The 23,530-nt window shown below is 40.7% G+C and overlaps 1 long non-coding RNA gene across 4 annotated transcripts in view; it reads right to left on the bottom strand.

Moving 5' to 3' along the window:
- The window catches only part of LOC106506610 (uncharacterized), a 421,075-nt gene that overhangs the window by 157,223 nt on the left and 240,322 nt on the right, over positions 1 to 23,530 (bottom strand). The window contains exons 4-6 of one of the 4 annotated variants that reach the window (XR_014831928.1): positions 20,437 to 20,613; positions 8,259 to 8,477; positions 6,047 to 7,445 (exon numbers count right to left, since the gene is read on the bottom strand). The exons of the other annotated variants lie outside the window; for them this stretch is intronic. This is a non-coding gene — a long non-coding RNA (uncharacterized LOC106506610). Of the gene's footprint in view, positions 1 to 6,046; positions 7,446 to 8,258; positions 8,478 to 20,436; positions 20,614 to 23,530 lie in introns of those variants that run through there. 4 annotated transcript variants of the gene reach the window in all.

Raw genomic sequence — 23,530 nt, 5'->3', positions numbered from 1 at the left:
AAGAAAGAGATTACATTAGGCAGTTAGACAGTGCAGGCATCTCTCCGGAAAGGGACCATTTCTATGAAGATCCAAATGATGATTTGTACCATAGCAAATCACAGGAAGGATTTCCAGGCTAAGAAAATGCTAAGTCTAAAAGTTCTGAGATAGAATGAGCCACGTGTCTTTTTTGAACTTAGTAGCCAAGGACCACGTGTCTAAGTATAATGAATAAGGCCTACTATACATGCAAGTAGTTATATTCTTCTGCATAAGCATCAAGTTACTGGTATTCTCAAAACCAAAACCAGCATCTGAGCAATAAGCTTCAACCTTCACCAGGTCACCACTTGGAAAGAGACAATGCTCCTATAGAAAGGAAAGTTCTCCAGTGTTAGAATGAAAAAAGAGATTCACTGAGTATCACCAATGGAAGTTTAAAACATGTTTTGAAGAAGATGATAGAGCCCAGTGTTTAATTTGGGATTTTTTTTCTAGGCCTACACATTACTTCCTGCTCAGGCAAGCTTGAGAAGATGGGATCAAGGGAGTTTTGTGGTCCAGTGAGCAAAGGATGGGAAAATCAGAAAGATTCTGAGTTATAATCCCAGTTGAGCTACCAGGTGACCTTTAGGCAAGTCATTCGACCTCCCTATGCCTCATGCTCCCAGCTGGAAAATTGGATAAGACCAGCAGGATATCACTGAAAACCAGATGCTACACCAAACCCAAGCTTTCCCAGCTAAATAAATTACTACCAAAGAGACGGGAGAGGGGGGCTGGTGGCTGGGGGGGGAGGGGGGTGCAATCTATCAGCCCATGTGAAATGCAAAATTAATGGCAATTGGCCCCTCTTTCTATTTAAAAGTTATTAATCTCTCCCATATTCATCAAATCAAATTAATAAAATGAGTAGTTCAAATGACAGTACCATTTCCTGAGACACTTAGAAGTGTCACTCTAGCTGGAATCCACTTTGGCATAGCGTATTTGCAGGTTAATAATTGTTACAATACCAGTCTTGCCTCATTACACCTTCCCATGGCAAGTCACGCCAGTGTCAATGACACATAGCTAGAACAACAAAGAGAAGTTCGAAAGAGAAGTTTATTTCTCCATTTTTCAAACAAAGTAAACTTGCAAGTTTCTATGTGAAACTCAACAATGATGTTTTGTGTCTGGGTATTAATAAGGCATTTAAATGGAGAGCAAATATCCTATCATTCATTAGAATGTTTCATCTAAATCAATAATGAGAAATAATTTGGCTACAAAGACCAATTTAGGAAATGCAAAAATATTTAAAACTGGGGATTTTTTTTTCAGTTTAAATTAAAATGACTTTATTAAGTCTCAGGGAAAAAAAATACATTCATTTGGTTAATTTATCTACTTTACCCAGTAGAAGCATGTTGCTTAGGAAATAGACACTGCTTTATCTTCAAGATAATATTAATATTGGAGTATATTTTTTTAAAAAAGAGCAGTGTTCTAATTCTATAACATGAAATTGGGCCATAGGTGGTAACACAAGGCTACCAGCCTCATCTACCTGTAAACCTGCCCAACACAGGTGTACATCCATTCCAAACACCTGCATATTTAGGAATATTCAGGTGTCTGGATTAATCTTTAATTTTCCTCTTGGAGATTTCTGATGTCATGTGAACATTCATAGAAAGGAAATTAATTAAGCAAGCTGAGGATATGAAAATGCTATCTGGTGCCAGCATATGCCTAATATCACTCCAAAGGATTATACACATAGAATCTACGTGGAATGAAAAATCACTTATTAAAACTTCATTAGGTGGAGAATTGGGGGGAAGCAATGCTTCCTTCTGGGATCAGGCTGCTTGTGAATATGACAGCTTTTGTGTGGTTGCTTTCCTTTGAGCTCAGTGAAGTGATATTCCAGGCAGATGCTGAGGTAGCTTTGTTTTGTTTTTAAATTAAATTTTGTTGGTTCTCCTTTGATCTTAATTCTGATAAAGTCGTTTTTCACCTTAGAGCCGGTTTTTATTTCCTTAAAAACCCATGGACAATATAGATGATGGACGAGTGGCTAAAGCTGATGCAACTGAGTGACCTTGGTAAGGCTGCCTAATAGTTCAGAGAGTCACTCTCACTCACTTATAAAATGAAGGTAATAATCTTCCCAAAAAAACTGTGATATGGATCACCAACATAAAGGTATTTTTCCAATTATACCTATTATAGGAATGTTACTTATTGTTATAGCCTGTTGTTCACCTTCATAAGTTGCAAACTCCCCAACCCAGCTCTTCATACCCCTCTACGGACAGTCAAGTAGGTACCTGACTGGATCTGAATCCGTCACTCGAGAGGAAACAGAAAGGTATCTCCTGAAACGCCAGAATCTCAGAGAGCCAGGTCAGGGACTGAAGGGGCCACACGGAATCACAGCTGTCTGCATACATTGACCCAGATTCCATCACTTCTAGACCTGTAATTATTAGTTATAGCCCCTCATTCAGGAAATAAGAACAGTAAGTAACTGGCATTATTTAGTATATACAAAATCAAGTCATATGTACTTTTCCCCTGATCGTTTTCAGTAGGTCATTTCTTGGCTGCTTCTTTTTTTAATTTTTTATTTTTTTAAATCAATTAATTTTTAGTATATGTATAGTTGTGCAACCAACATCACAACTTAATTTTAGAACATTTCCATCACAAATCCCCAGTCTGGTTTCTTCTTAAGCACAGATAAAGATTTGGAACAAATCTTGCTAAAGAAAAAAATGGTCATAATAATAAGTGAGAGGAAGAGAGAAGGTGGGAGCAGGTAGGGAGAGGGAGCGAGGGAAGTAATTTTGGGAAGAGGAACAGGTAGGGAAAGGGAAGAACCCATCCTTGCAAAATCATGAGCAGGTATTGGCGCTTATACAGCAATTTATAAAGCAATGTCAGTCATCTTCAGAAATCAAAATCACTCGTCACTAATTATCATAGAGCACTATTGCGGTGTTTTAGGACAGAGAAGTGTTTTGTTGTAACCAACCCCCTTACAGAAAGATAAATTTTAAAGGTCTTTTGAATGGAAGCTCTAAACACAGTACGTCTAAGTTTTTAAAAGCCGGAAAGTAGTAAGGCTTGGCGGGAAAAAAATGAGTATATTCTATTTTAATGTGTAGTTAGATGACCTTTTATGCCATCCTTCTTACCCATACTGAGGTGTTATCTTTTTTAGAATTTTTCATAACTCTATTTTCTTGGCTCTAAACTCTTTATCACCACAGCGGTTATATACAGTAGCCTGACTCAGAGCCATGGTAAATCATGCTAACACATAATTCATTTTCAAGGAAGAGTTGTTAAAATAAATGGAGCATGGGAATGTCATCATAATGGAAATTTCTATGTAACACATGGATTTTTAAATCTCACCCTGGCAACATATGATAGGAAATAGCTTCAAGAGAGCGAAATTTGAAATGGAAATGTCTGTGAAAAATATGAATGTTGGATGTGGATGTGCAACATACATTTTTTTCTTCAGGTATCATGTTCAGATGTAACCAAAACAACTCATTTAAAATCTCATTAAACCAACTATTTGACATCACTTTGAGGATGAATTTGATCTTTTATTTCTCTTTTATAACTAATAATTATTGAAACAGTTTGTAGATACGGACAACTCTCGTCATAGGGTTACCCATAAAAAGATGTGATAAAACTTGGGAAATTCCCATCATGCTTTGTTCAGTGAGTATCAGGAAGCTTGAAGAGTTCTCCTAGTCTTATGCAAAGGCAGTGTTGGTAAAGAATGTTTTCCAGTTGACATATCTATAAATTTCTGGCTTTTATCTGAGAGTAAATCACTTTTTTTTTTACTATATAAAGATTTTGATTAGGATAGTATAAAGTATTTCAGTGGTGCCCAGTCTATTAGGTTAACAATGTGAATTTTAAAGCCTTCTAAAATGCATGCGATGGATTATGAAGGTTCTCAAAGACTGCCTGGTCTAGTGGGTTAATATGAAGGAAATCTGCAAATTTTAAAGCAATTAGTTTTCTTTAGCAAAAATTTGTATTAGGTGATTTATATCCAATACATTCTTAATTAGTAATGTAAGTCTATGATGTCAAGTTCATCACCCATTATCTCAAAATAAGTATTAAAATAAATCAAATAAAGTTCATAAATACAAGGTACCTAGAATTAGAATGCACAGTGGACATACATGGGAAGAGACACAGTTTTAGCCTGGAAAACTTGATCTGCTTCAATGACAAAGCTTCTAAAACTAGCTTAATTCACAGGCAGGCTACTAATTAGGTAACTAGAATCAGCAGATATTAGATGATATAATATGAGACCCAAAATTCAATTCCTTAATACATATTCCAAAATTTAATTTCTGCCTCTTCCTCTCTCTGATAAAAACTGCTCTTTTGTGCTGATTCATATTCAATATTTGGTCAATATTCTTTTAATTTATTTAAAAGAAGCCCAATTATTCATCTTATACTTTGCATTTGCTCATTAGAACACTTCCCCAATTTCTAAAATGTAAAAGCAATATAATACCCTAGATTTTCATTTTTATTTCTGGTCCCATTTTCCAACAAGGTATGATTTGCATTCTTTCCACCCCATCATCTGGCCTTTCATCCATACCTCTTAACAAACTACTGGAAATCTTTCCATTTTGGGTGAAAGAGAATTACTATAGGAAATATCACACTTGCCTTGGAATCTGTCACCACCACCAAAAGATGCATTATTTACTTCAGGTTTATGATACTGCAAACTTTCAGCCACTTGGACATAGCAATGAATACCAACGTCCATGATGCAATCTATAGGCTTGATTTCATCTCCAGATGCAGTTCCCTAACAACTTGGACATCTCTACCTGGGTGTCACAATGGCACCTCAAACCCAAATGTCTGACACTGATGCCCTATCACGTCAGTACACTTGTCCCCCTTTCTGGTTCCTGCACCTCAGTCAATGGCACCACCAGTTACACATTCCATTGGAGGAAAAGAGGGCAGAATCATCCATGTCATCTCATATTCAGTCAACACTGATTCCCAATAATTTTTAACTGTACAAAATCCCTTGGCTTTCTCCTTTTATCTCTTTCCCTCTGCTATAGCTCCTCCATTCAGTTCCTACCCACCTCTGCCTCCAGATTCCCCTGAACTGAGCCTCTGCCTTCGGTCTTAGTGAATTCCAGTCAGTCTCTCCACAGCTGTCAGCATGAATTTTTCAATCCAGAAGTCTGTGTCCACGCTTCCCCAAAAGAGTTTTTACTTGTCTTCTCTTGCCATCACCATAAAAACCAAACTCTTTGGCCTGACAAGGAAGACTCAGTATTGGTTTTAGCTACATCTCTAATTTGATCTATCAACAATCCAGTCCTTTACAGCCTTCACTGTAACGCTACCCATTAAATTCATAATCTATCCTGACACACACAGTGTTTTATCTTCTTTAAATGTTCTTATGATCCCGCACCTAATTAATTCTCTCTGCTCTTAGAAACACCTCAGATGCTCCTTTCTGTGAGGAAACCTCCCCTGACTTGGCCCCAGGGGGAAGAAGTGGTACCTCCAGAGCCTCTTCTGCTACCCTCTAGCATTTTCATTCACTTTGTAATTAAAACTGTATGAAAACTGTTCCACTTCCTTGAATTATATCTCCACTTGCCTATTTCCGTCCCCCCCCCATAACTAAATTATAAACTCTTTGAGGCCAGGGAGTCTGGCCATTCTTTGCATGTAACATAACACCTCACACCGTTTACTACACATGGTTAATGCTTGTTCCAGGGACCCATGATGTTAATTGATGAATTTTTTGACGATGTAGAAACTTCCAGGGTTTTTGCTGTTTGTCTGTTTTTTGCATCTTTTTCAACTGGGATTTCTCAAAGACATTTCTAATGGCTACATAAGCAAAACTAATCAGGGTCCTTTCCTACTTTATTTGGCCAAGTCTTCAAAAGAGGAGCAGGGAATGGGGAGAAACTAAGAGAGAAAGAGCAAAAAAACAACAACAACAACAAAAACTCAGGTCGACCACAAATTGTCCAATAGCATTTTATGCATTAAGAACTAGCTGACTTTTAAAGATGGTATAAAGTTTTATAGTTACAACTGCACTTTCCAGAATCTGTGACATTGGGATCGGCTTCCAGGATGGATGAAATAGACAGAAGCCTACACCACATGAGTTAAAGTGTTCTGGCAAAATTCCTACCTGTTTTCAAATGTCCATATGCTAGCTGTCTTCTCTTTGCCCCTCCAGACCCTTGTTCGGCTCTATGTACCATCCTTCCTCCACCAGTTGACTTTACCCCATGAGGAGCCCCAGGAAGAAGGGAGGGTGGAGGAGGAAGTGAGGGAGGGATTGAGCCTCCTGGCTCCCTCTCTGCAAGGTCACCTAAGGTGATGGTTCCTGGGCTGAAGGTCACTGCCCCTGCCAGGCCAGCCTCCCCTGAGTGGCCACTCCTCGTGGCGTTAGTGGCTGTTCTCCCTCCTCATCCTTCAAGAGTAAGGCCAGTTATGAGGATGCAGGGAACAGATTACTAACCCCAGGCGACTCCACTCTACCCTGTGGTTATGCTCCACCCAATTCAACCCACGTAAATAAACCTTCCTCAAAGGATCCATCATTCACACTTGCCTTCTCTTTCCCCCTGGGACCCAGACTGATATATATACATACCCTCCTCATTTTGTTCATGTCATCATTTGAATCAGACTGCTGGATTAAGGCAATAATCCTGCTGGGAAAGAAGGCAAACTGTGGAAGAGGTGCTTGTTAATCCCTTAGGAGCCACTGATTACATTAATCGATGTTTTACATTTCCTGGGGACAATGGGATTCTTTACAACAAAGAAGGAAGCACACACCGACTGCTCTACTCTTAGGCAGATGGTACCAGGGAGTCAAGTGGCTGCAGAGAGTTGCTAGGAGTTTAATGGAAGGGGTTGAGGTGAGAGGCAAACAACCAAAAGTAGTTACTGCACATGTGCGTGTGTGTGTGCGTGTGCTTATGCATGTGCGTATGTGTGATGCTCTCATTTGAGAGAATGAAAAGTTTTTTTAAAGATGCAAAGGAGTTGTTGCCTCCCTGCACCCCACTCAGCTCCACTGCCTTTACACTGCACAAGTCATGCCTTCCACGCCTCCAGCAGGCACAGCCAGCTGTCCCCCGTGTCCTGCACACTCACAGTGAGCTCACCAAAGGCCTCCAGTGGTTCATGTACCTCCCAAGGGACAGACCCTGGGGGAAAGGACAGAGTTTTTCAGATTGTAGAACCTTAGTTTGCTTGGGCCTGAATAGCAGTTTAAGTGTAAGCTTCTTCCTCGGTCCCTTCCAGGCATCAGATGTGGTTTGATTTCAGTCCCAGCCTGCAAGCTCCTGGTGGCATGTGTCAGCTTGGGGAATAGGCTTGTGTTTCTGGAAGACAGCTTTGGGCTGAAGCCCAAAAAACAGTGGCCAAATAAATTATGATCTAAATGATTTAACTGCTTAAAGTTTTTTTTTCTTTTTGGGTCTGTGAAAATCATCTTAATTTTTAAATGGGAAAGGTAGGAAAGAAGGGGAGGAAGGAAGCTGTGAAGAAGGAAGCACAATTAATAGAAGCATTTTAAAAAACTGAATTCTAGACTTGGTTCTGTTTATTATATGATAGAGTCAGATGTACTTACACTCTGTAAAATAAAGAAATTAACTCCCTTATATAATTATTATATCAAACATTGATTCAAGTATTCATCCGATTCTAAAATTAAAAATGACCTCTAAAAGACATTAATTCCTTTTCGTTGTTGCTTTAACATGAGATTTTTGCTGATCTAGAAAACTGCAATTTTATTTGCTCCACCCCACCCCCAATATCTGATCATCTATCAAAACCAAAGTGTTATACAGTTGTGTAAACCTGAGCTCCCTTTAAAGTCTACCGGCACAAATCTCTACAGACCATCTTTGGTTTAATTAAGCTCATCTGACAATTGACTTCTTGGAAGTGAGCATTTTCATTTCCTCTGAACAGGAACCTCAGAGTCATAAACCCCACAAGCAATATCAGAGGAGAAGCTGGCCACTCTGCTGCCTGGCATCAAGTCACTCTCTTGAAGATACTGCCAGCAGAGTATAAATTGTATTGGTGGTTTTTGTGAGTTGAATTCTGGTCAACTGAGTTCTTGACTCAAACCACCAACTCATTTCACATATTTATTTGACTGCTCAGCCCTCAGTCTGCAATAGCATTTCTCCAGAATTTACCTCCTAGATAAGGCAGGGTTTGAATCAGTGCCCCCAGGGCAAGAAGCTTCAAAGTTCATCATTAAACATCTCTGCATTCCATTCACACTAGATAAGGCCTTGTGAGCTGGGGCAAAATGCACAGGTTTTATCTGTTTGGGTTGGCACCCCTGATCAGCCAAACCTGGGCGAGCCAGTTCAATTCACCACAAGCCATGAGTCTACCTTTGGAGGGAAAAACTGTTGAGAAATATAAAGGGAGATGCCACATATGAGGAAGCTGCAAGTATCCCTGAAAAGGTGAAAGTGAACATAACAAGAACTTTCATTGTTTTCATGTTTGTGGCATATTTGCTCTGCTGAACCATCTCTAAAATGAATATAGAAGACTACTTTTGACTACTCAAAAGTGGTATAAGAATTGATTATATGATTCTTTGCTCGTAATGTCAGGAAGCTATTAGGAGAACAAGATCCCCTATCTGAGTGGATTAAATACTCTTTATTTATATTATATAAGAATTGATTAGGGAAAAATGATAAAAAGGATAGTTGATCAAAGGAAGAGTCTTAATTAGTTTTGACAGCATCAAGCCCTTTGACAGTATCAAGCCCATCAAGCATCAAAGTGTTAAGAAACACAATATAGCACCCTTAGTAATAGGATCTGTCTTTTATTTATATGATTTTCTTATGTGTGTGTGATTCAAATAATGAAGTACTTAAGTATTTAAAGTTTTTCAGTCTTGAGCACATCGGACAGTAGTCAACACCTAAGAGCATTTTTTTCTGCAGTGACCTGGTGTTCCTTTGCTGAATTTTTGGATGGTCTCCAACTCAGATTTAATTTCATATTCAGCTCTACTGTAAACAGCCACAGATATGCCAAAGGTCTTTTATGAATCTCTTTTTCATTTTTTTCACTAACAATTTATAAGCTACAATCAGGTCATGATGTTCACTGTACAACTATAAATGTAATAAAATTCATTGAGTAAAAAAAATAAAAACAAAAGAAAACTATAACTGAAACAGATTTTGATCCGTTTGGATGATTAAGGTGTCTTCTCAGCAACTGCATATGCACTAAGGCAAAACATGACTCATAATTTCTTAGTCATCCTGAGTTGTCTGGGAAAAACATGTAAGGAGAAAAAATAAATCCTACTTTAAAGTAAGACTTACTACCGTATTAACTAAAAATGAGAAGATAACAAAAACAAAAGTTTTTTTTAAAACTTAAGAATATTTTCCAACAATCTAGTCTGTTCACTCCCATTTTCTCTGGCTTTAGAGGCATGATCCATTCTCTGTCATCCATATAGCCCTTGTGATTTGCAAATCTGGCATGTTTGCCCTGTATACTTGAATCCTACATAAACTGCTTGTGTTTTCTATTCCTGGAATACTCAATTGGTAACATTCCTATAAAATATTCCATTGCTAAGGAAAAAAAATATTTGATTCAATCTCCTTACCTACTGTGTGCATTTCAGCCAATCATTTTTAATGGATTTGAATCATTAGCTGAGTCTATGATCTTGGACTACAGTGTTATTAGTTACACAATGAAGTGCTCAATTTGAGACTCCTCATTAGATTAATCAAGCTGTGAGGCCTTAAGATTATGTTAGGGAAATGTCAGCACATATTAATTTATTTAATTTTAGAATTGCATATCAGAGACCAAAGCAATTTGCGAGGTTAAACTGTCTTTCTGCATATCAGAGTCACCATCTTCTGGGTTCACAGATCAAGTTCCCTTCTTCCCATGTGCCATGTGAAAACCGCCAAACGCTGTTTAGCTTACACAATGTGTTATACACAGCGAGTCTCCCTCCTTCAGTGGGTACAAAGAAGGTAATTCAGTCTTCAAGTTCTACTGCTGTCATAAGTGTTTATGACATCACCGAGACCTAGCAGCTGAATCGTAGCTTTGTCTTCCTTTTGCTAACATGCATTATTAGAGATGGACCCTCAACGTCGAAGAAGTCATTTTAACCCCTCCTTTACAAAAATCGCTGCTTATGAAAATTCCCTGAATTGCCAGGATAGTGGAACAAATGCCTGCTAGTCTTCTAATAACTCCTACCAATGGAGGGAGGCACAGCCCTTACGGTTAATTCTGAGTTCACACACAATCGTGCTTTTCATTCCCAGACCTCAAAAGCTCTTACAAGCTAGTGGACATTTTAAGATCACCTCCCTAGGTCCAACCCTGAAGGTCCAGTTCAAGTCTTACTTCCTGGAATAAAAAGAGGGTAGGCATTTGGGAAGGAACATGGGGTTGGATTTGGAAAAGAAAAGATGGTTCAAATGCTTTGTCTACCACTTACTAGTTGAGGTGGATAATACCAGTCTGTGTTCCTTCTGCCATTTGTGTGGGAGCTAAGGGCTTTGTATGTGAATGGCCTTGATCATGGTTCAAGGGGTGATCTGCGATCATTTTTAAACCAGTCAACATAAGCCTGTTGTCTTTGTGTATTTTAGGAGTATAACCCAACCTATGCCAATTAGTATAAAGCTTCTTACAGCCATAGTAATTGATCAAAAGTGGACATGTGACCTAGGTTTGTTCTAGCCTAGTAAACCTTAAACTTTTCTTACATCGATTATTTCTTCTTCTCAAGGATGGTGTAGTATGTAGTTCAGAAACTTTAAGCTCCAGAAGCTTCCATAAGATGCCAGAAAGGCAAAGCCAAAAAAAGAAAGGCTGAACTTAAAGAATCTCAAAGCAAAGGAGCCAAAGACCTGATCAAACCATACCTGAAGTTTACATTACCTCACCACTTTTCAATTAAATATTGTTTAAGACAGTTGGAACTGGGCTTTGTTTCTTGCAGTTGAAATGCCCTAACTGAATCATTAGCCTTATTATCTTCAGCTTTAGTGTTCTCATCTATAAAAAGAAGATACCAGCAATTAGAGGTTTATGGATTTTTAAATCAATGTGGGGACTGGCTATCAATAATCCCTTTGAGAACCAAAAGAGACTTACAGATTCTATCAGAAAAATCAACCAATAAATCACTTATACATTGATGAAGAAAAACAAACACTGGTAATACACAGGAGGGATATCCTATAGTTAAAGGAAAGATTAACAGATTGGACAGGTTGATAAAACTCTTTCATTGAATATCCATCCCCAGCAAATATTATGACCCCTTTTGAATAAGCTATTTACATAACCGTGATATGCTAGTACTAACCTAGTACTATATCGCCTATTTCCTGCTAACCTAGTACTATATCTCCTATTTCCTGCTAACCTAGTACTATATCTCCTATTTCCTGCTCAGTGTTTCAGGTTTTCCGCTACCTAACAGGATCCTGGTCCCTCCTCTCCTCTGAATCACAAAACCTCCTCTCTCTTGCTGATGAAAATATATTTTATGAATAATCTTAGCTGAGCATGTTTTTTTTAGAGGCTTTGATATGCTAAGCTGTTAATGGAGTTAAGGCAGTCTGAGTCCAGGTACACTTACTCTCTCTTCATCCCACATGTAATTGTCAGTAAACTATAAGCTGCATGTTAAAGATCTTAGGTTCAGGTTAAGAACATCTAGATTAATTTTGTACTCTTGGTATCTTTTAGGCTTTGCTGTTTTACAAACAACCCAAAATTTAGTGACTTGAAGCAACAGTCATTTATTTGGCTCATGATTTGGGCTAAGTTCAGTTAGTTGGTTCTTCTTTTCAGCTGGGCTTTCTCCTTTCTTGTGTGTCCACATAAGCTGCTGGAGGGATGAAGCATTGCCAATATAGGCTTCAGCAGGAATTAGCTCTGTTCCCAGTGATCTTTCATTGTCCACAGACTGTACTGAGCTTGTTCCCTTCAAGGTGGTAGAGGTCTGTTGAGCTGCAAGCCTTGTAGTTGCCCAGCCTCAAGATTGAAGAAAGAGCCCAGAGACAGCAACAGAGACATCCATGGATTATTGTACAGGATCCTGGAGCTGCACCTCATTGCATGTAACAGACAAGGGCATGGCAGCCGTCTTTACTACTTTGGGAAGGAGGAGGCTACCATTTATCAGGTGGGCTCATCAGTTTTAAGGGACTAATTAAACCCCTACAATTAAGAAGCTGGCTAGTCATGAGTGAAGTAGAGACTGGTCAAGCCAAGGATGTACAGAGAGCAGGAGGACAGCCATCTTGAATGGCCTGAACATACAAGGTTCAAGAGAGAACACAGATGTGCAAGGCTTCTGGAGACCTTGTTTGAGGACAGACACCATGTCACTTCTGCCACATTCCATCCATCCATTCAAGGCATGTACCAGTCCAGATTCAGGGGCCAGCAACTAAACCGACCACTTGGTAGACGGAACAGCAGAGACACATTCCAAAGATGCGTGACCATTTTTTTTGCAATTAACCTACCACACCTGCTTTCCCTTTCTATGCTGTAATTCCTCAAACATTCCATCACATTACTGGTGCCCTCAGTGTTTATCAGTGTTCTTCCCGTGTAGGGTACTTTCTTCATAACTTTGCCCCAAGTGCCCCACAGGACTTGTTGATGGTGACTGTCTTAATCCATTCAGGTGAGAAAACAATACCATAGACGGGGTGTCTAGTAAGAAACATTATTTTTCACAGTTTTGGAGACTAGGAGGTCTAAGATCAAGGTGGGGGCAGATTCGATGTTTGGTGAGAGCCTGATTCATAGAGACCATCATTTCTCTGTGGTCTCACACGGTGGAAGGGTCAAAGGAATTCTTCCAGACCTCTTTCATAAGGGCACTCATTCCATTCACGAGGGTTCTGCCCTCCTCACCTAAACACTTATAGAGACCCAGCTTCCTAACACCATCATGTCGGGGATTAGGATTTCAATACATGAATTTTGAGGGGGCACAAACATTCAGTCTATAGTCATAACTTTGACGATTGTATCTATTTAGGACAAATATGGTCAGCCAGAAGATTTATTTATTCATGTGAGAATAGAGCCACAGCCACTGCAAACAGGTTAATTGGTTACAAAGAAATATTTATCTCAGTCATTACACAACCCTGGCTGTACAATGGAATCAATCATGTTGTTTTGAAAATTATGGATGCCCACCAGGGACAATTAAATTAGAACATCTGAGGCTGGGGCCTGTACATGTGTGAAAGTGCCACAGGTGATCCCTACTGCAGAGCTATGGTTGAGAATGACTGATGTAACTATCAACCCACCTACCCATCTGGTAGAACTGTGGGTTTCAAAACTGAAAGTGTATAGAATAATCTAGAGATCTTGTTTACAGATTGCTAGGCTCCACAACCGAAGGTTCTAACTTAGTAGAACTGTCTGGTATGTCACCCAGGGAATGACAAAGAATTTGGTTGGGGGACCAGACTATGAGAACCACTGTTGTAAAGGAATATGTTCCACTCACATTTTTTTTATTTTTTATTATTTTTTAATAATGATTTTAATTTTTTCCATTATAGCTGGTTTATAGTGTTCTGTCAGTTTTCTACTATATAGCAAGGTGATCCAGTCACACATACATGCACACATTTTTTTCTCACATTATCACGCCTCATTATAAGTGACTAGATATAGTTCCCAATGCCATACAGCAGGATCTCATTGCTTAATCCATTCCAAAGGCAATAGTCTGCACCTGCTAACCCCAAGCTCCCCAACCACCCCACTCCCTCCCTCTCCCCCTCTCCCTTGGCAACCACAAGTCTGTTCTCCAAATCCATGATTTTCTTTTCTGTGGAAAGGTTCACTTGTGCCATATATTAGATTCCAGATATGTGATAGCATATGATATTTGTCTTTCTCTTTCTGACTTATTTCACTCAGTATGAGAGTCTCTAGTTCCATCCATGTTGCTGAAAATGGAATTATTTTGTTCTTTTTATAGCTAAGTAGTATTCCATTGTGTATATATACCACATCTTCTTAATCCAATCATTTGTCAATGGACATTTAGGTTGTTTCCACATCTTGGCTATTGTGAATAGAACATATGGGTGCATGTGTCTTTTTCAAGGAAAGTTTTGTCCTAATATATGCCCAAGAGTGGGATTGCTGGGTTGTATGGCAGTTGTATGTATAGTTTTCTAAGGTACCTCCATACTGTCTTCCATAGTGGTTGTACCAATTTACATTCCCATCAACAGTGTAGAAGGGTTCCCTTTTCTCCACACCTTCTCCAGCATTTGTTATTTGTGGACTTATTAATGATGGACATTCTGACTGGTGTGAGGTGGTACCTCATAGTTGTTTTGATTTGCATTTCTCTAATCAGTGATGCTGAGCATTTTTTCATGTGCTTGTTGGCCATCTGTATCTTTGGAGAAATGTCTATTCAGGTGTTTTGCCTATTGTTCAATTGAGTTGGTTTTTTTGCTGTTAAGTTGTATAAGTTGTGTATTTTAAAGATTAAATTCTCGTCAGTTGCATCATTTGAAACTATTTTCTCCCATTCTGTAAGTTGTCTTTTTCTTTTTTATGGTTTCCTTTGCTGTGCCACTCATATTTTAAAATTACACCATCTCAGAGATGTATTTGTCCCCAATACTGCCAAGATGGCAGAAGTTTTATAGACTTATAGTAATTCCGGGAGAAGAAAGGATGGTTTGTCCTATACATATCAAGATGTGGGTCCCATATCCAGGGATTCTGATCAAATTGGGACCTAAGCACTGCATGGATTGGAATTTGCCCTAGGTGATTCCGATATGCTGCCAGGATTAACAGCTACCAGCCTAGTCATTTTCTATATATCTTGTCCCAGAATCAGCGTCACCAACATCATCTGAGAATTTGTCAAAAAAAGCAACCTTTCAGGCTCCACCCCAGGACTACTGAATCAGAAACTTTGGGGGTAATGCCCAGAGATTTGTTTTAACAAGTCCTTCAGGTGATTCTGGTAAATGCTAAAGTTTGAGAACCTCTATATTAGCATAGAGTAACAATGCGAGGAAGCAATTAGTGCCAAGTGAGTGACACAGATTCCAAGCCCCATCCGTATTCCGAGAAAGTCATGAGGGAATTCACCAGAATGGGGTCACAGAGGAGAAGAAAAATCTGAGTGAGCAGAGAGAAGATGGACTTCTAATTCTCCTGGCCAAAGAAGTGCATGATCACGTGGGCAACCTACAGGTGGTTCCTCCTGGGATGGTGAGCTGACCCCACCCAGGAGGTGCACACTGTTGAGGCAGTGAAGCAAAGCACCACAGTTTCACATTGGCTCACAGTCTGCTCCAGCATTTCAAGAAGAGATGGAAAGCTGCAGGGACTGTTCCAACATCCAGGCCAAAGCAACAAGTAACTTTCAGAGCCCTGGGTTACCTCCAGAGGGTTGCAAATAAAATCAGTAGCACAGAGGTGACTTCTTCTGCGATGGGGAAAAAGGGGGGAAGGAATGGGTCATTGTGAGAACATGACACTGCCCAGTTCCAGAGAAAACAGATAAAGCCAGAGGCACTGTTTCCTTTCCTACTTCAAAAAACTTTAGTGAGTGCTTCCTGTATGTCAAGGATCATGTTAGTCATTGGGAATACATCTGAGAACAAAATAGAATCCCTGCCCTGACAGAACAGCCTGGTCAGGGAGGAAGAGTCAAGGGTACTCTCAAAGTGCACGTTACCTCAAGGTGTTTCATCATATTTAGGAAACCATGCTTTGATAGCAGTGTCTTTAAAAAAGTGTCCTGTTCAGATTTAGGTACCTGAACACTATCCCTCATCCCTCCTCCCCTCTGTGGTTCCCCCAGGGAGCAATACACACTGAACAATTGCTAAAATGGGAAAAAGTACTATGAGCATGTAGCTAAGGCTGCCCAAGGCAGGGCTTTCTGGTGAAAAATGGATTCAAGGACCTAGATTTTTGGCCTAGATGAGTGTTTCTGTTCTATTTCCTGACATCCAGAAATACTGATTTTGCAAAGGGAGCACTGGGCCAGGTAGCCAATTGTCCATGGCAACACTTCCACTTCCCAGAATGGACAGCTAGAAAAGCAAATATCACCAGACTGACCTGGCCTCGCCTTGCTGAAGGTTAAGGCAATTCCTTAGCAAAGGCCAGGCTACCACATGGGAGAAGAACAACCAAGAAGTGGAATCAAGGAGGAAGACTACCTTTCAAAATCAAGCATTTGGAAGAGAGGCAGTGAAACAGAGACTGGACAATGGGCATATGCCTTTTAAAACACAGTTGCCCTGCCCCCATCCTGATCAGTATCTGGGGGTATGAAAAATCACCATTTCTATTCTTCCTTCCTCAGAAAGGACATAGTAAGGGGATGAGGGGAGCTGGATCTTACACATGGAATTAGGATGGTGATCCACCTGACTTTGTAAAGCCCATGACAGGAGTTCCTGCTGTGGCTCAGTGGTAATGAACCCAGCTAGTATCCATGAGGATGTGGGTTCGATCCCTGGCCTCCCTCAGTGGGTTAAAGATCCAACATTGCCATTGCTGTGAGCTATGGTGTAGGTCACAGATGCAGCTCAGATCTGGCATTGCTGTGGCTGTGGTGTAGGCCAGCAGCTGTAGCTCTGATTCAACCTTAGCCTCAGAATTTCCATATGCCACAGGTGTGGCACTAAGAAGACAAAAAATGAAAAAATACAGCCCATGATATAAAGTTCTGTCAATCCACACATAGGTTATTAGTCCAGAGCTCTTATCAAGAACTGGCAGATATTTGTCTCCTTCAATTATTTCATTATTTACTTGATTGCATCCAATCTTTTGGTTTTCATCTTGGTGACTCACAAACACCCATTTCTAGCTCAAACTTCTCTGAGCTCCAATCTTACATAATAAATAGCAGTACTTCAGTTGGAAGGGTCACGGGTTAAGCCTACCCAGTCTAGAAGCAAGCTTGGGATCCCTTCTGCTGGAGGCTGCTCCTTGGTAAATGGAGGCTCTAATTATCCAGTTACTCCAATGGCTTCCCAAGACATTTACCACGGCATCCTACAAGTACCTACAAGAGCTTGGTCCCATATTCTCACTGATCTTAAATTCTACTCCTCTTCTCCTTGCTTATCCTGGTCCAGACAGAGTAGCACCTTTGCCCTTCCTAGAATGTGTCGACATCCCCACCTTATCCCTTTGTTCTTCCCTTTCCCTCTTTTCTTACGGACCCACATGGATAGCTCCTTCCCTATGCCATGTCTCAGCTCAAATGTCACCTCAGGGGGAAAAGTCTTTCCTAACCATCCTGTCTAAACGAGCTTTAGAGTTCCATGGTGGCCTAGTGGTTAAGGATCCATTGTTGTCACTGCTGTGGCAGGGGTTCAGTCCCTGGCCTGGGAACTTCTGTGTGTCATGGGCATGGCCAAATAAATAAATAAGTAAATAATCAGAATAGCTCTTTGTGTCATCTTAGTCCTTTATCATGACTGAGATTTCTTCATTACACTCATCACCGTATGATGTAGGACACTAATTTGTTTATTGACTAATGGAATGTTTCGCCTAATCAGAATATAGACTTCATGACAAGAGGGAGACATGCCTTGAATAGTAGCTGGCATATAGTAGATGCTCAGTAAATACTTGCTAAGTTAGACTGTCTTTAAAAACAGTGATCAGATCTGGGATATATGGGGATGTCCAGGTCAGTTCTGGGACATCTGGGATGAATCTTGGATTGGAACAGGTGCCATGTGTGTACACAAGCTCCAGCTTTAGATAGTAAGGAATACATGACCACTGTGAGCCCTTCAGCTCTGCGGCTCTTAGAAATTTCAAGCTCAGCTCACCCTTTGCTTGATTCTTCACTACACACTCAACTCCTTCCCACCTCCCCTGTCAATTAGTCTAAGAATGGTACTCATACCTTTGAACCTCCCTAATCCCAGTGAGATGTGTGGTCTGGGAAATTATTGCCTGCTGCTTCCAGATGTGGGACTCAGACTCTCCCACATGTGTGAGACAGCGTGAATGAAAAAATATTAGACTATCTGGGACATTTTTATGGTTGGTGGGAAAACCATAACACAATAGTTAAATTTGGAACTGCCAAGGGAATACAGGTTGAATAATCATCATAATTCTAAGGAAGACATACCTATTTCTCCTTAAAGCAAATTGAATCAATTAGTTGAAAATAACACTGCTAAAGACAGCTTAATAAAACTTGAGAAATCATGGATTTAAAGAAAATATGCTAACAATGGACTTGCTGAAGGATAAGGTTTTGGTCCTTACAACTGGGAGCTCCGTTTAGCTTCTTATTGGAGTAGTTGGCAGCATTTACGACCAGTCAACTCAAACATCTTTTTTGGAATTTCAGAGGATTGAAAATGTGCTCAACTCCAGTTTATCAGTTGAAGATTCTATTTAAACTGCAAAACTATTATCAAATCACTGGAAATAAACATCTAAATTCATGGGTGATGCATCAGAATGAAACTCTCTGGGAATAAACAAACAAAAAAAAAGTAAACCCAAAAGCACTTTCTTTTTGCCAAATACTCCCCACACATCTCTTTGGCCTCCATGGGGAGACTCCAAGCTCACTTTTATGACTGTACCCTCCATGCACTGCTGTCATTTGCTCAATCTCCCATGCGTAAAGAATAAGTACCAGTGACACTAATCTCTGGAGGGAAGGAAAAAATAATCCTAAAGGCCTTCATTAGGTTCCCTTTCCCTTTTGAACATCAAATCTAATCACCTCCCCCCTTCATTACTGCCTGTCAGAACACTAACTGATAACAAGTTTGATTTTTACCAAGTATATTTCAATTTCACTCTCTGACATGGTAGAGCAGGGGTCTAGGCAGAGGCCACAGTTTTATTCACTAACTTTTACAATCAAAATGCAAAGTCTCACCCCTGGTAAGAAGAATCACAGACTCAGATGCTTTTCCCCCAATACAGAGACACACTATTTTCTCACCTGAATTGCTTTTAGCAAAATCACATACACAGGAACTTCAGGTTTTTTTTTTTTTTTAAACTGAGTCCCTTATCTAAGTGTCCTAAAGCCTCTTGCCCATTGTTATCCTCTTCCAACTCCGAAAGCTAAAAAGAAATTTTCAAGGGATATTTTTTTTCTCTCTAGTCACATGTACTTTTCCTGTACATTATCTCACAATCTACTGGACTCACTGAATTTACCGGCAGCAAAAACATCACAAAACTCCCCTAAAGTACGACCAGAAATCTATGAGACCAAGTATCCTGTGTCCTTTAATTCACATCAAACCAAGCAATACCTGTTGAGCACGTACCATAGACAAGGTCCTGGGAAAGGCAGTGGTCGATATTAGACACCATGGAAAATCATACAGCAGAAAGCTAGCATTTATTTCCTTATAGCATCAGCCTCAGGCTGGTGATAAGCAAAGGTGTCATTTAAGAGATGCCATTGGAGCATTAGGGAAAAAACACCTTACTCAAAATTACCTTCCTTACCCAGGTGCTCAGATTTGGGAATGCCAGGAGATTAGGTTTTCAATTTGAATTGTTCCATAATTCTCATTCAAAGCACCTGTGTCCCTGCACAGTGGGGAAGGTGGAGCAAACCCTCTCTGACGTCCTTGTCAATCAGAGACGTACATTTCCCTAATGGGAGCGCTGACCATGAAAGTCCAAAGATCTTGGAACAGCATGGGGCCACCTCCTTCCTCTTGGCTCTCAAGGGGGAGAAAGTAAAGAAAGCAAGCATTCTAAAGATTGAAGCTATCTAAAGGCAGCCACATTTATAGCAAATTATTACCTCCCCATGATGGCTTCCTGCCAGAGTCAAATCCCACGAACATCTGGTTCAGGTGGCCCCAAATCTGCTGCTGTTTAAGATTTCCTTTCTTTTCCTTTTTTTTCTCCCATCCTTCCTTCCTTCTTTCCTTCCTCCCTCCCTTCCTTCCTCTCTTTCTTTTTTTTTTTTTTTCCTATCTTTTTTTGGGGGCACTCAGGGCATATGGAAGTTCCTGGTCCAGGAGTCAAATAGAGCCAGAGCTGCAACCTATACCACAGCTACAGCAAGAGCAGATCCTTAACTCACTGCATCTGGGCTGGGGATCGAACCCAAGCCTCCAGAGAGACAAGCCTGATTATTAACCCACTGTACCACAGTGGGATCATCTTTCTCTCTCTCTCTCTTTTAAAATCATTCTTTACTTTTTTTGGGGAAAAAAAAAAAAAAAAGGACAGAGACTGTCTCAAACCACATATTCTCTGGCCACCATGTGGAGAGACACACACTATATTTTTCCAAGATTCTACGACCTAGTTCTCACTTGGCTTCTTTGTGTCTTGATTTTTCGCAAACTTTTGATGTTTTATCTTGAGAATAGTTCCACCTTTTCCTGGTTCACGCAAGCTTATTGAAGTCACCCAACTTCAAAGTTCCTCTCTGCGACTCAAATGGTAAAGTTCTCCTGTGCAAGAGTGTCTTGGGGACACCTAGGAAGAAGGAACAATACCCTTCTGTAAGGCGATCTGGACTAGTGACAATGCCTCACTCTCTCTGCTGTGAATATCAATGGTGATTTCGGCATCACAGGCCACCTGATAATGTCTCTGAAAAGCATCGGTGTTCTCTGAGATGCTTCCCAGGTATCCTGTTGCAAGATCTAAAGCGTCTCCGAACTGAATCCAGTTGCCCAGTTTGTCACAGGTGGTGCCAGAAATGCTAATCAATTTCACATACGTTTCCTGGACAGTGGCGGAAATTTTCTATTTCAAATCCATCCCACAAGAAGTCAGATGCAGGAACGGCTGTCTGTTCCACACCAACTTTCCTTTCACTTCCCTTTCACCTAGTTGAAACCACAACAGGCAACTTTCTGCCCTTGAAGGCCTAAGGTGAAGACACCTGTTTGGACTTGCAAATAAATCAACTCACGTGCAGCCACCCCAATCTGAAGTTTTTAGCAATTATCTTATTTCACCGAGAAGCATCTTTAAAATGATTCAAGAAATGGATTTTTCTGGAGGCATTCCCCCCACCCCCAACCCCTGGCTCCAAAGTGGACAAGGCTGAACATACAAGGCATGTAAGGCAGAAGGGAAGAAGCTTCAAAAAAACAAGACTGTAAATCTTTCAGGGGAGAACAATCATAAGAGAATTGGGAAACCAAAGAAGCATCACTTCTAAACAGAAAGGAGTGTCACCTGAGCTGCTACAGGCCTGGAGCTGTGGCAGTGGCAGATGCTGTAGCCAAAAAGGGGCTTTCACAAATCTTCTTAAAGTTGCAGGCAGAGAGCATCGCCTTTTCCATTTCTCAAAAAATGTCTTTCCTCAGCGGAAAGGCCAAGAGCTGTGCTTCCACTTACATAACAAAATCTTCACCGATAGTTAGTGTTGGTTTTGCCTATTTTCTTGTCTTTAGCCACAACCCCAAGAGGCACTCCGACGGAGTTGTTAAGTAGATGCAAACCCCAAACCCATCACTTACCAACTGTGTGACTTGGGGGAAATCATTAAACTTCTCTGGGCCTTAGTTCCTCAACTATAAAATGGGAATAAGAAGACCAGTACCTACCTCATGCTAGTGTTTGAGGGTGAGACGTGATAACCTTGGTAAAGCATTTAGCCCAGTGCCTGGCACATAGTAAATGCTCAATAAATATTAGTTGTCATGATTATTCTCAAGGGAAGAACAGAAAGAGTCAAAATGTGGAACAGACAAATCGTCTTAGATGGTTAATATATGGAGCTGCTTGCCTCTGTCCAAAGCATTTCTGTCTCCTTTGGAGGCCAAACATGATAATGGAAGAAGCTCCATCTGAGCTAAAGGACACCCACCAAAGGGCTGGAGGACAGCATGTGTTTTCATTGGCAGGCTGCTAAGTAGCCAAACCTCTGGAAAGTCACAACACCCACTTGGCAAAGTAGACTCTGTCTGCCTTATTGAAAACATCTTAGGAGTATAATAAATAAAATGCATTTCGTTTCCATAGTTTGAACTTGCAATTCTGTGGGCCAGAAGCTGTCAGAGAAAGAAGATTAGTTAGTGCAATAATGCTTAACAAAGTGGGGCTGATGAAAGAAGAGATTCAGCAAGTAGCCTGTATCTGAACAATAAAACACTTTTAATTGGGACGGAGCAGGCTCTTCTCCAAAGGTCCTAGATCCTGGCAGGACACACATCCTACAGTTTGGTACCAGAAATGATCTTCAGAATCACCTCCCACCCTGAAGAGACACATGGGTCTCGGTCTGTTTTGTGGTTGTGTGCAGTGGATCAACAATGTCGGAAATTCTCAGACCTGCCAAAGTGAAAGGCAAGCACAAACACTGCTCCTATGAATTGCTGGGAAGCCTGGCAGGTCCCCAGGATTCATGCAAGATTGTGGCGCTGGGCTGTGGGGCCATGGCCTTCTGAACTGGCAAAGGAAGTAGATTGCCAGAAAGGAGTGGGCTTTTCTGATGCCAGCGACGGAGCCCATGGCTGGCTGGCAGAGTCCAAGAAATGCTGTTTGGAAAGTGGTGGAGGAAATGATCTATGAGGCCTAACTGGGTGGAATTTATCACTGACCTAGAAATCAGTGCCTCAGGCAGCCCAAGAAGCATCGGTTTCAAGAGCAAAAGAGAACAACTAAATATGAGGGTTGAGAAGCCAGGACTGAACACTGTAAGGCTGGGTTTTCTGTGGGTTTAGGTACGATGACAGGACACACTGGATGGTCCACATCCACCCAGGGTCAAGCTGGCACATCACAGATATGATGGAAGGTCCAAAGAAGGACCACATTAGCTGAGCTAATCAATCATCTTACCACAGGAATTCATGCATAAGGAGATAGGTAAGCAGACAAGTGGTTACAAGAGGGATTTGATTACCATAACTTACAAGCATGAGTTCCCAAATGCATACAAAACTATCCAACGAATGGTGGATTCAAAGGAAAGGAAATTAAATGGAAGGGTGGCAGCAGGTCATGAAAATAAAAGGAAATTAGACTTGAATCTCAGATGACGTCAGTTTGCAAGATTAACTGAGGAAGAGGTACCCTTTGTTCACCCAGTGTCAACTGACTCTCTCTTGGTTAAACCAAAGCTGTCCTGAGGATGCTCATGCTCCATCTTTCATTCTCAGTTTCTTAGGGTAGAAGATTAGTCACATGTTCCAGCTAACTGACTACTTGTAGACACTGCCATGCAGCTTTGCCACCTCTCCCTCCTCTAGTCCCACCAATATCTCCTCCAGAACCAGTGGATCACTGTCAGGGTCACTTCCTTGTCTGCCACCACCTCCATCTTCATTGTCACTACCTCCACCCCACACTCACTTCTACCTGTACTATTACAACCAGCAGCTCCAATGACTCCTCTACTACTACCATCCCCTTTCCACTTCCATCATCACCTCCATGA

The sequence above is a fragment of the Sus scrofa genome, chromosome 17, assembly GCF_054392235.1.
Source record: "Sus scrofa isolate SSC_HxYL_T2T_F1_AM1 chromosome 17, Sscrofa_HxYL_maternal_Yorkshire_Landrace_v2.0, whole genome shotgun sequence".
NCBI classification, from domain to species: domain Eukaryota; kingdom Metazoa; phylum Chordata; class Mammalia; order Artiodactyla; family Suidae; genus Sus; species Sus scrofa.
Note: the sequence above shows the minus strand (reverse complement) of the source record. Positions and strands in the feature narration are given on the sequence as shown.